Source organism: Heterocephalus glaber, unplaced genomic scaffold (assembly GCF_053883595.1).
Source record: "Heterocephalus glaber isolate CG9 unplaced genomic scaffold, H.glaber_assembly_v1.0 deba00001733, whole genome shotgun sequence".
NCBI classification, from domain to species: Eukaryota; Metazoa; Chordata; class Mammalia; order Rodentia; family Bathyergidae; genus Heterocephalus; species Heterocephalus glaber.
In genome coordinates this window covers 8460608-8477574 of record NW_028258444.1, presented here as the reverse complement: position 1 = coordinate 8477574, position 16967 = coordinate 8460608, and the positions used below count along the sequence as shown (strand labels likewise).

At 36.5% G+C, this 16967-nt stretch overlaps 1 protein-coding gene across 1 annotated transcript in view; it reads left to right on the top strand.

Moving 5' to 3' along the window:
• Nucleotides 1-16967, top strand: part of Slc2a13 (solute carrier family 2 member 13) — a 322693-nt gene that overhangs the window by 279836 nt on the left and 25890 nt on the right. The gene's annotated exons all lie outside the window — the stretch shown is intronic.

Below are 16967 nucleotides of genomic sequence, written 5' to 3'. Positions count from 1 at the left end.
TTTTGTAAGGGCCTGCTTACAGATCTCATTTGCACAGTATCATATATCTTTCTGCCTTAACTACCTGGGATAACTGACTAAAATTGCATATCTAATTGGCAAATGTGAAATTTCAAGTTTCTTTTTTAAATATGCAAGAATTTTAGGATATAATAATTCATTTGTTTTTCTCGGTTTTAAATTTTATTTTTAACTTACATATAATCAGATACATTATGGCCTATAATACAATACCTTTATATGTGGGTATATTGTAGAATGCTTGAATGAAGGTAATTTTTTAAATTTTCATTAAGTTTATCAGTACATTTTAGGTATAAAATACAGTTACATTCCTCTTTGGGATCTTGTACCTTTACATGATGTATCTTAGTTCTTATTTTTTCCCCATTTCCCTGCCCTTCCTTCACCCCCTCCACCCTTCCCTATTTACAGAGACTTTGTTTCCATTTGTTCCTTTTCTCATATTTTTTCTTTTCCCTTCCCCTACCCTTCCCACTTCCCTTACTCCTTTAGACCTTTAATTGCTATTTCCCATTATAAATTATACCATTTAAACCTTATTTACACTTTTAGTTTTTCACACCAGAGAAACTATTCGGTATTTACACATGTGTGTCCTATTTATTTCACTTAAGAGTATCGCCTCAATGTGCATCCACTTAGCTATAAATGTCTCTAGCTTCTCATTTTTTATGGCTGAGTAGTACTCCATTTTATAAAAAAACCACATCTTCTTTATCCAGTCTCCAGCTGACTGGCATTTGGGCTGTTTCCAAGTTTTAGCTATTACAAACTGTGCTGCTATAAACATGGGTGCACATATATCACTGTGGTATGATTCTTTTAATTCTTTTAGAAAGATACCCAGCAGAGGCATATCTGGGTGAAATGAGACCTCTAATTCTAGTTTTGTGAGGTATCTCCATATTGATTTCCACAGTGGTTGCAGCAGTCTGCACTCCCACCAAAAATGAAGAAGGGTTCCTTTCTCCTCACATCCCTGCCAACATTTGCTATTGGTTGATTTCTTGGTAGCAGCCATTCTTTCTGGGGTGAGGTGGAATCTCAATGTTGTTTTCATCTGCATCTCTTGAATGACTAGTGATGTTGAACGTTTTTTCATAAGTTTATTTGCTCCTTTGTCTGAGAAATGTCTGTTCATTTCAGATGCCCATTTTTGAACTGGGTCTTTATATTTGGGGGATCTCATTTTTTTTTAGTTCTTTATATATTCTAGATAGTAGACCTTTGTCTGAGGGACAGCTGGTAAAGAATTTTTCCCACATTGTAGGTTGTCTCTGAGCTCTGTTGATAGTTTCTCTTGCAGTGCAGAAACTTTTTAATAAGATGAGATCCCAGTTGTTGATTCTTTGTGCTAGTTCCTATGCTACTGAGGATTTGTTCGTAAAATCGTTTCCTATACCAATGTCATTGAGAGTTCTACCTAACTTATCTTCCAGCAAGTTGAGTGTTTCTGTTTTAATATTTAGATCTTTAATCCACTTCAATTTTAGTTTAGTGCTTGGTGAAAGACAGGGGTCTAGTTTTAATCTTTGGTAGGTAGAAATCCAGTTTTTCCAACACCATTTATTAAAGAGGGTGTCTTTCCTCCAGTGAGGATGGTTGGCTCCTTTGTCAAAGATGAGGTAATGGAGTATGTCTGCAGTTATTTCTGTATCTTCTAATCTATTCCACTCATCCTCGGGTCTGTTTCTTTGCCAGTACCATGCTGTTTTTATCACAGTGGCTTTGTAGTATAGTTTCAAGTTGGGGATTGTGATACCCTCTACCATGTCTCTGTTGCCTAGAATTGCTTTTGCTATTCTAGGTCTCTTCTGGTTCCAAATGAATTTTTGGATTGTTTTCTCTAGTTCTGTGAAATGTACTGTTGGGATTTCAATTGGGATTGCATTGAATCTGTATAGTACTTTTGAAAGTAAGGCCATTTTCACTGTGTTGGTTCTCCCTACCCAGGAGCACGGGATGTCTTTCCATTTTCTTATATCCTCTTCAATCTCTTTTTTCAGAGTGCTGTAGTTTTCAGTGTAGAGGTCTTTTATCTCCTTTGTTAGATTGATTCCTAGATATAACAGGTTTTTTTTATAAAACCATTCTTGAGTATATAAGAACTGCCATATGTTTATTTTCATTAAATCTTATAAATTATTACAGTGCTTAGTATTATCAGAATTTTTGAGTGTATTTCTTTAGTGAGTTAGAATAAAGATTGGCTGAAGTCCTCATGTGTTTTTCTTAAGGAACAAGGTATTTTCACTTTCTTCTCTATTTGAGAAAGTTTAGATTAGGATTTTAAAAGAAGCACTATTAGGAAAGTATGCATAATTCATCAGGTATATTCAGTGAGCTTACTTCTCATAAACTATTACACTTGCTATCTATATCTGTGGCTCATTTCATTAAGAAGTAAAGCAATGATTGTACTCCAGTACACTCTAAATCAGAATGGTTGATTGTTTTGAAGTCTTGACCTTAGACTTTACATTTTAAGTTGTCTGAATTGTCTCAAAAAGTAAATAACAGGGTACAGGCAAAATTTAAGAGAATATCCATGAGAAGTTTTCCTCCTCTTGGAAGATGTGATGATTATGGCTTTACAGAATTTGTCAATACCGTGTAGATAAAATGTCCCCCAAAAGGCTCATGTGTTTAATGGCTTGATTCCCAGTGTCCTAGTGTTCAAAGGTAGGGCCAAGAAGGGGTAACTGGATCATGAGTGCAATAATTGATGGTGCAATGGATTAATCCACGGATGACTCGATAGCTGAAAGGGCTGTTAAGAGTGGGGCCTAATTGGAGGAAGTAGGTCACTGGGGGAATGCCTTGGAAGGGTGTATCTTTTTTTTCCTTAGATTCTTTTATTGGTACATTTTAGGTATACAGTACATTTACATTTATCATTGTGTACTTGTACCTTTACATGATATAGCTTGGTTCTTATTTTTTCCCCATTTTGTGTCCTCCCTTCACCCCCTCCATCCCTCCCTATTTACAAAGACTTTGTTTCCATTTTTTCCTTTTCTCATAATTTGTCCTTTCCCCTACCCTTCCCACTTCCCCTATCCCCCTGGACCTTTTCTTCCTATTTCCCATTATCAGTTATTCATTTTAATCCTTATTTACACTTTCAGTTTCTCAAACCAGAGAAACTATTTGGTATTTATACATGTGTGTCCTATTTATTTCACTTAAGAGTGTTGCCTCAATGTGCATCCACTTAGCTATAAGTGTCTCTAATTTCTCATTTTTTATGGCTGAGTAGTACTACATTTTATAAAAAAAACACATCTTTTTATCCAGTCTCCAGTTGATGAGCACTTGGGCTGTTTCCAAGCTTTCACTGTCACAAACTGTGCTGCTATAAACATGGGTGCACATATATCACTGTGGTATGATTCTTTTAATTCTTTTGGGAAAATACCCAGGAGGGGAATAGCTGAGTCAAATGGGACCTCCAGCCCTAGTTCTTTGAGGAATCTCCATACTGATTTCCACAGTGGTTGCACCAGTCTACACTCCCACCAGCAGTGGAGCAGGGTTCCTCTTTCCCCACAGCCCCACCAGCATCTGTTATTGGTTGATTTCTTGATAGTGGCCATTGAAGGGTGTATCTTGTCCCCATTCTCTTCTTCTCTGGCTTTCTACTTCCTGGCCACTGTGAGGTGAGCGGCTTTCCTTTACCATGCCATTTGCTATGATACTTCCACCTTCCCACAAGCCTAAATGCAATTTAGCCACCTGACCATGGACTGAAATCTCGGAAACCATGAGCCAAAATAAACCTTTCCTTTGTTTTTCGCAGGTACTTTGTCATGGCAATGAAAAGCTGTCTGACACAGAGAGGAAGGGAGAGCAAGGTTATAGAATGACTGTTTGTGTCCCAGTCTCTGTTTAGAGTAATCCTTATTGTTAAGGTATTTGGTGGTGGGGCCTCTGGGAGGTGATTAAAGTGATAATAAGAACTCCATTATGAATGAGATAAAGAGGCCCCAGAGAGTTCCCTTGTCCTTCTCCCTTGTGAGGATAAAAAGAAAAGACAGCTGTCTGTGAATCACAAAGAGGACCTCACTAGTTAGTGAGACTTCTGGTGCCTTAACCTTGGAAGTTCCAGAATCCTGAAAAATTTCTATTACTTTTAGCCATCCAGTCTATTCTATTATAGCAACCCTAATGGACTAAGACAAGTACACAGGTTATAAGATAGACATGAAAGAACTAAATGGTACATTTGAGCCAGCAATGATTATTGTCATTATTATCATTATTATTATTGGAGCCAATGAAGATTATCTACATAAAAGTGTTGTTTAAGTGGATAAAAATGAGCAAGATGCAACTATCTGCTGTCTAGAAAGAAATTAAATATAGAGACATATGGTTTAAAAGTAAAAGGTTGAGAACAGACACATTATACAAACTCTAATCATATGAAATTCAGAGAGTCTTTGTTAATATTTTACCAAGAAAACTCTAAAATAAGCAATATTATTAGAGATGAAAAGGGACACTCCATTATACAGAGACCAATTCATGAAGACATAAAAATATTAAATGTATCTTTCTTTCCCTCTCCTCTCCTCCCCTCTCTCCTCTTTTCTTTTCAGCATTGGAGGTTGAACCAGAGCCTTCTCACTGAGCTACATCCCCAGCTCTCATTTGTTTTTTATATTTCAGTTTTTGATACAAGAAAAATACCTGCAACTTAAAGAATAAAGATTTATTTTGGCGCACAGTTTTCAGAGGATCCAGTCTGGTTGGTTGGCTCCAAAGGAGAAACAGCATGGTAAAAAGGCCTGATGGGAGAAAGCTGCTCACCCCCCCCCTCCCCCGCCCATGTCAGCAGGAGGTAGAGAAAGAAGGGAGGAGTTAAGGCCAAGAATATACCTTTGAAAGTCACAGCCCCAGTGACTCACCTCCAACCAGGCCCCACCTCCTGATAGCCCATTCAGCTATGAAATCAGTGGATTCATCTCCTGGTGAATATAGATCTCCTATAATTCAGTTACCTTCCAAAAGCCACACCTCTGAATATGTGAGACTTTTTTGGGACATTTTAGATCTTATCCATAACAGAGGATCTCAGTAAGTTGCTCAGTTGCCCAGGGTAGGTTTGAACCCTCAGCTCTCCTGGCTTAGGCTCTCAGGGTGCTTGGGAACTATATATTTCTCTAATAGCAGAGCTTCTTACAAATCAGGATATTTTTAAGTTTCATAAACATTTGCAAATATCTGAATATTAAGCAACATATTTCTAAATCATGCTTTAAGAAAGAAATTTAAGGTAAATTCATATTTTAAATTCAATAATAATGAAATTATAACATCAGAAAATTGAGGATGCAACAAAAGCAATGCTGAAAAGTGAAGAGCAAATAAAACCCAAAATAAATTGAAGAAATGATAGAGTAGAAATCAATAAAAAAGAAATGAGAAGGTAATAAAGTTAATGAAATCAAAAGCTATTTATGGAAGAGATTAATAAAGTATATTAAGTTATAGCCAGACTCATCAAAGAGGAAAAGAAATAAGACTGAATTCTTCACTATTAAAATTAAAACAGAGAAGTCTGATGAAATCAAAAAAGAAATCCCCAATGAAACAGATTTCTAAAACTGATACCAAAAGTAATAGAAAAGCTAAGTCATCATATATCTATTTTAAAAATCAAGTTTCTCTGGTTTAAGAAACTAAAAGTATAAAGAAGGATCAAAATGTATAATTGATAATGTGAAATAGGAAGAAAAGGTCTAAAAGGTTAGGGCAAGTGTGAAGGTTAGAGAAAAGGAAAGAAAGGAAAGGAAAAATAGAAAAGAAAAACTGGAAACAAAGTCTCTGTAAATAAGGAAGGGTGGAGGGGTTAAAGGGAGGGAAGGGGAATGGGGAAGAAATAAGAACCAAGATACATCATGTAAAGGTACAAGTTCCCAATGATGAATGTAACTGTATTGTATACCTAAAATGTACCAATAAACTTAATGGGGAAAAAAATCAAATTTCTAATTAAGATATTTTCAGGTCTAGGTTGCTTCATTTATAAATTAATCCAGCTATTTAATATATAAAATATATCCTATATAAAATCTTTCAGTAAAAGCTGGGTAAGGAAAAAGGATTTCCCTATTCATTTTATAAGGGCAGTTTTATCTTGGTACCAAGCTTTAGGAAAAGTACAAGAAGGGAAAAATAGACTAATGTCCCAGTATCTTTCTTTTATATAGGTGCAGACATTCTTAAATTGAATTCAGCTACACAAAAGAATATATGGTTGAGGTAAATGATGTAATTCATTATATAAATAGAATAAAGGTGAAAGAAACATGATTATCTCAGTAGGTGCCATTTTTATAAGGAAATTCAGCATCTGTTCCTGATTAAAAAAAAAAATCTTTCCAAAGGCTGGTCCTGAAAGGAAACATCTTCAACATGAAAAAGAACACCTGTGGAAAATTGATAGCTAGCATTATATTTAATGGTGAAAGATTATTTTCCCCTAAGATTGGGGACCATGTAAGAATGTCCACACAACACTTCCGTGCAACATTTTATTGGAGGTCCTCCTGCCACAGCCCTCCATGTAGCTGTGGTTACCTAAAAGAGTGCACCATAAAGCCTTGGCTTACAGATATCATTTTTAATTTTCTGTTTAAATGACTGCCTGTTACTTTCACAGATCATTAAAGAATGTGCTGATTTCAAGGTAGAGATTAGTGAATGTGAAGAGACATTTTTTCATGTGGTAAAGCAAGAAAAGGCATACATTTTGGAAAAAAAGACATACTGTATTTTCAGTTGAGGTTTATAGTCACAAAAAAGCTACTCAGATAAGTAAATGTAATGATCTTTAGAAAAAGTCTTTACACAAAAGCATATTTTATTTCTATTACAATTGGCAAATAAAATATTTTTTCAAATAAAATATTTTATTTTTTCAAATAAAATATTTTATTTTTTCAAATAAAATATTTTAAAGGCAAATTATGATACCATTAAAACACATGAAATTCTTAAAGGTAAATTTGCAAGAAACATAACGCTACGAAGAGCTACATGCACTGCTACATAACACTACAAAGTGTTACTGAGTTAAGGATCTAACTAAATAGAGGCATGGGTTAGAAGACTCAGAATGTTAAGATGTCATTCTCATCTCTTTATTCAAATACAAACAAAATCCCAAAAGATTATTTTGTATAAATATAACTGGCAAGATAGTTCTAAAATTTATATAGAAATCCAAAAGAATTTGAGTGGCCAAAACCTCTGTGAAAAAGTAAAATCTTTCAAGACTAACTGGTTTCAAGACTTAGAAAGTTACAGTAACATATATATCAACAGAACAGAATGCATTCCAGAAACAAATCCATTCATGTAAGGCCAACTGATTTTCAAGAAACAATGCTAATGCAGTTGACTTATCTACATGGGAGGTAGGAGTGTGGACCTCAGTCGTAAACTCAGAATCCAAACAAAATGTAACTCAAAATAGATAATGTAAAAGCAAAACCCGTAAAAAATATAAGGAAACATACGAAGGAATCTGTCTTCAAGGTAGACAAATAATTTAATAGTACACTAAACAATAAATGAACTGTTAATATATACATTGGAATTCAACAGTATTCTACTTTAAAAGACACTTAAAAAATGAAAAGGGCTGGGGAGATAACTCAGTGGTAGAGTGCTTGCCTAGTGTATATGAGGCTGTGGGTTTGGTTAGGGGAAAAAAGTGAAAAACCAAACCACAAGCTAAATATTTGCAATACGAATGCCTAACAAAGAACCCTCTGAATAATTAAGAAATATTAGGGTTGAAGAATAAATAAAGCAAACATGCACATGTACACACACAACAGGCCAAAAGATTTAAACACTTTAAAAAAGACAATAAAGGAATGGCAACTATGCACATAAAAAGAAGTTGACATCATTAGTCATCAGAGAAATGTAAATAACAATTACAGTGATGGGCCACAGCATCCCCACTAGAATGGCCAAACTGGAAAAGACTGACGGTACTCAGTTGACAAAGTTGTTACACATCATGCTAGTGGGAATGTAAATTAGTACACATGCTTTGAAACTTTGTATGAAAGTTTCTTATGAACTCCCAGTGATTCAACTAATTCACAGTCAAGTGAAATAAAATGTGTGATTTGTACATGGTTGTAGATAGTAACCTTTCTCAGACAAAACTGGAAACTGTCCAGATGTTACTTTAACAGGTAAACTGTTAATTATGATACACCCAATTAATTACCACCCAACAATGAATTATTGATATATCTAAGAAACTGGTAGGATTTCAAAAGCATGCTGGATGAAAAAGCCACACACACAGAAAATATATATGCTACAAGTCTTAATATAAATTCTAGAAAACAGAACTAATCTCTAGTGACCAAAACTAGAGCCATTATTGACTAGGGCTGGTCATGAAAGAATTTTTTGGTGTTACAGAAATATTCCACATCTTACTTGTGGGGGTGACACAGATCTGCATTGTCAAAACTCACCGACTTACTTGAATGTATTATACATCAGTAAATGCCAGATTTCTTGGCTTCTAAGAATTACTTATAACATGCTGAATTATGTTATTTTAGGTGTTTTCACAAGACAGAATAATTCCACTTTTAGCAAGCAGTATTTGGTGATAACAATAGGCAAGATTCTCCTGGTACTGTTAATAAAAGCTAACTTCTGAAAAGCTTTAACGATTTACCTTTTTTAAAAGCAAATGAATAGTCAAGCTGATGCTTATAAGATCTACCTACACTATTTTTAATTAAATTTTATTGTGATAAAATTATATTAATAGGCTATTTGAAGAAATAATTGAAGGATTCTACGTAGTCATGACCAAATTCCCCTTAGTCATGGCATCTTGTGTAACTGTCATACAGTGTCATACCAGAATATTAACAGTGGTATAATCCACTGATTTTGCTCAGCTTCCATGTTTCCCTTGAATATGTGTGTATTTCATGCAGTTTTACCATGTGTAGGTTAATGTGTCCATCGGTGCAGTCAAGACACAGTTTTATCACCACAAAGATCCCTGGGGTCATGCTTTTATAATCGTATTCACTTCCTTGTTTCTTTAACTTCTCCATACTTCTGATGTTTTCTTTGTTGGTAATTTCATCATCTCAAAAATGTGTAATAAATGGAATCTAACACCAGGTCTGGTGGCCCATCCCTATACCCCAGCTACTTGGGAGCCTGGGAATGAGAGGATTGCTTGAGCCAGTAAGTTTAAGGCAAGCCAAGGAGCCAGGTGTGGTGGCACACGTCTGTAATCCCAGCACTCAGGAGGCTGAGGCAGGAGGATCGCTGCAAGTTCGAGGTCGTCCTGGGCTACATAGTGAGCTTAAGGCCAGCCTGAACTACAAAACGAAACCCTGCCTCAACCCCCCCCGCCCCCAAAAAACCAGGCCAGGCAATATTAGCAAGACCTTCTCTCAAATAGATGAGTGGATGGATGGGTGTGTGGGTGGGTGAATAGATCGGCAGACAGATGCACAGTTGGGTGGATGACAGACAGATGGCTGGAAAGAATCATGTAGAATGTAACTTGTGAGGATTGGCTATTTTGTCAGCGTAATTATCTGGATATTCATGTTGTATATATCTGCAGTCATACCTCTTTTAGCTAAGTAGTAGTGTATAGTAGAGATGTGCCAGTATTAACTCTTAACCCATTGAAGGACATCTGGATTGTTTCCAGTTTTAACTTTTAAAAATTTATTTTCAAGTATCTGGATTTCACTGTCACATGAAAACACTGATAACAAATAATATGTTTCCTACAGTAGAATTAAGCATTTTGTCAAATTCTGAAATACTAAGGTATTAACTTGGTGTATACTATCTAAAGCATGGTAAAAGCTTTTCACTGGGAGGAAGTTGCTTAAAGATTGTTTTTCAGCTACAGGGGAGTTTGATTTATGTAGGACCTTGGATTAGATTTTATCACAACTGAGAACATGCCTTTAATGGATATCTTATAACTTTTGTAATGATAAATGAAATTATATAAAAGAAGTCTGTGCCTCCTAATTGGAGCCCTGGGGAAAATGTATCTAGTACAAGAAAGGTTTCCCTGTTCAGGGGACAGAATGATTTTCTCCTTTAGTGGAAAGGAAAGATCCAACAGGTACATAGGGTTAGTCAGATACTCCTTTAAGAAGACCTTACCAATTCATTGTCAAAGATTTTGGTTCTGACATGTCCATCACTTCTTTTTCAAGTAGATTGAGAGCTCATGTCTGACCTTTCAGTTTCATAAGTTCACCAAGCAGGATCAAAGTCAACTCTGAAATGTAAACTTGTCATGGATGGTTTTTGTAATAGGTTCTAAAATCCAGTTCTTGGAAGCCCTTTTGAAACTTTTATACATTCATATACAAATTGGTTTTGTGATTTTTAAATAATATGTCCTGCTGCAGCTCAGGTTTTGTCACCGTAAGCTTTTTCAGATAGCAATCAATATCAGAAAGAAAGCGATTAAAATTGCAGGGACTCTTCTATTGCTAAGGCAAGTAAGTGTTATTGCTAAGGCAAGTAAGTGTTTAATGAATAGACCACCTGTTAGTTGTCTTGACATTAGGTCCAATTACCTGGGAAACTAGGCAAATCCTGCCTGCAGTTTTCTGATGTGTTGTCTGTGTTTCCATAATATTCACTCAGCGAGTAAGAGGAAAACTAGGTAATGCCTCCTCCTCGGTTTGTCTAACATGTGCCTGCTTAGACCTGTTCTTTGGTCCCTAAGTGGACAGGAAGCTTCATGCTCCAGCATCTCCCTCCTGTGCCCTTCACCTTTGCAATATGCATAGGTCACTGAAGCAGAATGGACTTTTTAAAAGAGTTGTCAGCAGTATTTACCCAAACCTGTGTTTAAAAACGTATTTCAATATGTTTTTAAATGTGGTCAGTTTTTAAAACACATGTATTTCGGATAGGAGTAAGGTCTCCAAAGGAAAACTAAGCAGAAGTGATAGAATCTTAAGGAAAGGAGTGTAACGCTGGCTGGAAGGACTTTATTTACTTTATTACTTTATCATCGTTATCATTTATAAGCTTATTTATTGCTTTATCCTCTTTGTTCTTACAGTGTACCTGGAGCCCCACTTTGTCACACTGCTTCTCCTGCCTATGTCCTGGTCCTGGCCCCTGGCCTCTCCCTTGCATTATTGCAAGGCCCCATACTTAGTCTTCCTGCTTCTGTTCTGGCTGCTGCCTCTCCACTCAGCAGCAGCCATGATCCTTTAAAAATGGAAGGTAGATCACACTGCCCTTCTCTTCCGGACACTCCAGAGCCTTTGCATGTCACTTTATACACTGGATGCAGACAAAACACCCATCTGTCCTGGCTGGCCTCCTTGTTGTAGAGTAAAATTACTTTAATCATTTTGGTTGTTTTCTTATGTTTTAAAGTTAATTCACACAATTGAGAAACAGGTTGATGATCTTTCTAATAACAGCAGCAATACTACTGATTAAAAATGAGGCAGTCAATTGCCAGCTCTGTTTATTATAAATTTTCAGCTTTAAGTTGTAAAGCACGTAAGAATTTTTAAGTTCCATGCTGTTTCAAATTTTATAATTATGAAACAAAGTACAAGGAATTTTAATGAAAGTATTGATATTGTAGCTATGACAATATTGCCTCAAACCAATGAAATACAAAACCATGTTCTGATCATGATCTTGGAGTTTTATCTGTCCAACTAAATCTCCATTAAATGTACTTTTTTTGGATAGAATTTGAATATCAGTAGCTTTGAAAGGGTCATTGTTACCTCTTCAAATGAACAGACTTTAAAGCATTTTCCCTTCAGTTTATTAACCAAGCTTTCTTTACATTTTTAAATGTATAGTTTTGTGTTAATAATCTATCAGCATGTTTTCTGGTCAACTGTTTTTGATGGATAAATGATAGAATGTTATAATTGCAAGTGTCCTTGAAGATAATTGAGCCTATGCATTGCAAATATGCACTTACATGGCCATTCCTCCACAGGGCCTTGCTTGCCCTAGTTGATTACGGTCTCCTTTCCTAAGCACTCTCCAAACGGGTTGAGAATCTTCCTCAACACAATTTTTTAGGTCTTTCCAGTAATCCCATTTTGTGCAAATCAGTGAATTCTGGATTCTGATCTGTCCTTTGCATTTTACAAATGAGGAAACCATTTAAGTGCTATGCTAAAATTCACAAAGCCCATTAGTGGAAGATCTAGGAGAAGAAAAGTAAGTCTCCTTCTAAGGAGAAGTCCACTTCACGTAATTCAACTCAGTCTTCTTTCTCTTAACACTAGTATGTTGAGTGAATTTTCCTACAGTGATAAGCTTTTTTCTTTTTTATCCTGGGCTGGGCATGTCACATAAGTGGCACGGACTCTGGCACTGAGCCGCACCTCCAGCCCGTATAACAATCTCTTTATTCAACTACTCAACTTTTGAAGTAATCTTACCTTTGTGCCAAGGGAAATCAGGTCAAGCCATAAGCCCAGTCATCCAAAGCAGTATGTCGCCATCTCTCACCACACTTTTCCTTTTGTTTACAGTGTGCATTTTGTGCTTTGTCTATGATTTTACTACTTATAGCAGCTTCAGTTTTCTCAAGTCTCCTTGGAAATAGCCCTGCCAGTTATTACTTAGCTTAACTTGCATTTCTATTTATATCATTTTCAGAAAAGATTTTAGCCACAAATTGTCTTCTGCTTACAGTTTTAATTCAAAGTATATCAGTATCCATCATATTTTTGCAAAAATGCCAAGAATTTAAAGATGTCTTATTTACTTGGGAATCTCAGTGGCAAACTGAGTTGCCCTGATTTTTTCATGTACCTCAAAATTGGGGTGGCTCCAACTAAATGTCACAATAAAAATTGCTGCATGTATTTTCTCTGCAAGGTTATTTTTCATGGAGCTGTGAAAGAAGGTAGGCATCGATCTTCATTTTTTTGTCTGTATACATAAGTTCCTCCTCCACAGATGGGGAGCAATTCTTGCTTTGAGTATTCTGACAGATTACAAATTATGCTGCTATAAATTTGATTCTCTCCAGACTGATGAGCTAAAAGTTCTACCGAATTTTGAGCCATGTGAAATCATGAGTCAACTAGCTAGCCCTTCTTGGTTGTCAGACCGTAACAGTCTGGACATGTACCCTGCTCTGTCTCGGGACATGTTCTTGTGTGATAGGCTCACCTTTAGAAAGCCCTCTGTTGGTATGCCACTGGCACTTATTCTCCACCTTTTCAGTTGCTATTAGTTACACAGACTGATTTGTGGCCTTGATTTTTCCAATCTTTTTGACCCAGCTGCTAGTTAAACCTCAGAAAATTTTTTTTTCCTGTCATACTTGTTTCTTTTAGTTTACTCTGCCACTTCTAGTGGAAATTAAACTTATTTTAACTGTAATTTTGGACATTATTCTGGGAGGGTCCCTGTGAAAGTGTGCTGTGCAGGTACTAATTTCAAAATCACACAATAGACCTATGACTAAATAATGTCCTACTGTATCCAGCACAGGGTGGCACAGGGCCAAAGTGGTAGAATCATGTGACTTGAAAACAAGCAATGCTTTAGTTCCATTACTCTCATTTATTTCAGCAACAATTTGTAAAGCATTCTGAGCTTCATTTAGTGCTGAAGACATGAGAGGTTTTCGTTTATGCAAAGGAGGCACGGGAAATGTCCTGAATCCTCAGAAAGGACGGGAATGGAGGGGATCTATTCCATTGGCCTCTTTTGTGCCTTAGCCCCTGCCCTGGGTTGTCCTACGTGTTTGCATACCACATGCTGAGCAAGGAGGCTGCACACAGAAGCTGCAGGCCTGCCCAAGAGAGAAGGACTTGCTTTACAGTAGTTAGCAATAGTGAAAGGGCTCCTGATGCACAGCAGGTATGTTGTAAAGTCATGATGAACTTAAAACTACTTGTGGATCTAGATTTGAATTTAGTATGAATAAGGTGTTTTCTTTGGTTTTCAGTTTCTTATTCAGATTAATTGGATATTAACATTAGTATTCCAAAGTCCTTGTGCTAGTAATTTATGTTATGTAACAAATGCCCCCCAAAGCTTAGAGACTTCCACCAATATTTATTGTATACCTCAGTTTCTGGGTCAGGAATGCCAGAGTAGCTGAGCTACGAGGCTCTGGCCAGTGTCTCCCATGAGATTAAAGTTCTCTGAAGGCTTGGAGTAGACGGTCCCCTTGAGGGTGGCTTGCTCATGCCCTGGCGAGGTAATGCTAGCTGTTGTCACACAGGCCTGAGTGTCCTCAAAACATGGCAGCTGGCTTCCCCAATGTGATCCACGAGAGAGGCATACAGAAGTCATGGTGTCACTTACTAACTGGTTTCCAAGTCACATCATTCCCCAGTGTCCAGCTGGTTACACAGGTTAACCTTTGCCAGTGGGAGAGACGTAGGACATGGACATTAGGAAGCGGGATCCCTGGGGGACATCTTGGAGATGGACTCCCACGTCCTGAATAAAATTCATGTTATAAGTTAAATTCATGTTTTAGTCAAAAAGAAGGCTTTTCTGTTCACATGGATGGGATATATGAATTGACTTGTACCCAGTTTTCAGTATGCATTTGTGTACATGTATATTTGCATCCTGGAATGTGATTAGATTATCTGCTTCATGTTTGTCATTCATACAGAATAAAAGTTACCAATATGAGACAACAAAAGGGATGTAGTTAGCTTCATAATCTATGTGAAACTGATTGAAATATTTAGCTACTCTAGAAGAGATGGATTATTAGATTAGCTCCTCTTTTTATCTCAGATTATCACATTATTTCCATATTGCTGTTATTTATGAAAACCGAAAAACAGAAAATGATAGTCTGCTAGAGAATACAATATAAATGATAATATATTGAGCTGAAATGGGAAAATAATCTTACAAATGTAGCTCAGCAAATTCAAGCCAGAAGTCTACAGTAAGTTCAGTGTATGTGCAAAATGTTAGCATTTTGTAATGTACTTAAAGATAATTTTATTATAAACATAATGCAGTTTTTACCATTGTTTCCAAGTTGAAGGGCTCAGTGATACTTTTATGTTTACTTTAAATCACTCAGATTGTTTCTATAGCACCTGAATTTATACAAATAATAAAAAAAAATATTTTCACTATCCAATACTTAACTTGTCAAGTAGCATTTTTTAGGTTATCTTTTCAGTTTTCTATCTAAAATAAGCAAGATGCAGTCTTACATGATATCAAGAGCAAACAAATCATCTTCTTAATTGGAAACAGCAACAAGAGGCTTAATAATGTCCATGCCCTACAATTAGCAGCCACACTTCTAGAAAGTGCTATAAGGAGAAAACTAGAGAGGAAGTCAAAGATAAATATGTCCATGGCACCATTATTATTATTATCAAAAATTATGAGAAACTATCAGCAGGCAAATGGTGAAATTCTTATTGTATTAGCATTCAGGTTGAATTGCTGCCAAAAAGCCATTCTGAACAAAGCAGTATATTTTCAGTCATGTGTTGTTCCAGAGCAGTGATTGTGAACCTTTTGGAACTTTTATGATACAAACATCCTGCTGTGGCACTTGTACCTTTGGTTCACCACCACGGTTGCAGAGATTTAGTGGTTGTACACCAAAAGACTGTAGGAGACAGGTTTCCCCATTCTTCCCAGCAGTCCCAAGGGTTTCATACTTTCTAGTTAGCTTCAGGCAGCTTACTGTCTTGAAGACCCTATGCCAGTTCATGTGCATGGAGGAAAAAGAAAAGAAATGCCCTAGACATCTTATATTTTACTTTTGCTGACATCTCAGTGGCCAAAATGTAGGTACGTGTTCACATTTGGGTAAAATTGGAATGTCAGAGCCTATACCTTGTCTTATGTGAGCAAATTGAACATGGATGTTTCCAGGTATAGCCTTGGAAATAAAAGAAGCCAGTCACGAAAGGATACATACCGTATGATTCTATTTATATTAAATGTCTAGAGACAGCAGTTACATTAATAAGTATTTTAGGGTCTGGTAGGAGAAATGTTTGAGGAGTGATTGCTAATGCGATCGGATTTCTTTTGGGTGAGACGAAAGTGTTCTAGAGTTAGTGATAATAATTGTACAACTGTGGATATTATCTAAATCAGTGAATATTATACTTCCAAAATGAATTTTATGGTTATAAAAGGAAAAGCTATTATAAAAGAAAATATGTCCTATGCCTAAAAGGACAATAAGGAAACTTTTAGCCAGGTATAGTAGCACATGTCTGTAATCTCAACACTCTGGGAGGCTAAGGCAGGAGGAATCCAGCCTGAGCAACTTAGCAAGACCCTGTCTTAAAAAAGGGATAGGGATATAGCTTAGTGCAAAGGCCCCAGGTTCAGTCCCCAGTACCTCAAAAAAAATTTCTCATCCTGGCATGATGGAGGGACACTACTCACACCAGCAGTCAGCCCTTACCTGGCCTCAGCTTGAGTTCATGCTTCAAGTGTCTGAAAAACCTTCACTAAAGACTCAAAAATGATTCTGGTTCTGAGCACCCTCCAAGTGTCCAGCAAGAGCAAATGTAAATCCTTTCTGGAAATCTCAACCCCTCTCAAATCATTCCACAGACAGAATCCCAAAGAAAAGGAGCAGCCCTTAGCACAGATCACAAAATTTGCAAGGGAATTGGGTACCGTAAGTAAGAATCAAACAGTAATAATAGGCTGGCAAGAAATGCAGGTGGCATTGAATTCATTATATAAGTATGAAATGACTAGGATTACAATGTTTCTAAAAATAAAACTTTGGAAATATAAGGGACTAAGCTATGATGTAAGTTATGATATAACTACAGAAAGTCTAGAAAATAAATATAAATTAGGTTGGAAACTTCATATAGATTTTTCAACAGATTTGACACAGCAGAATCAATAATCTGGTAGACAGATAAGAAAATGTTATC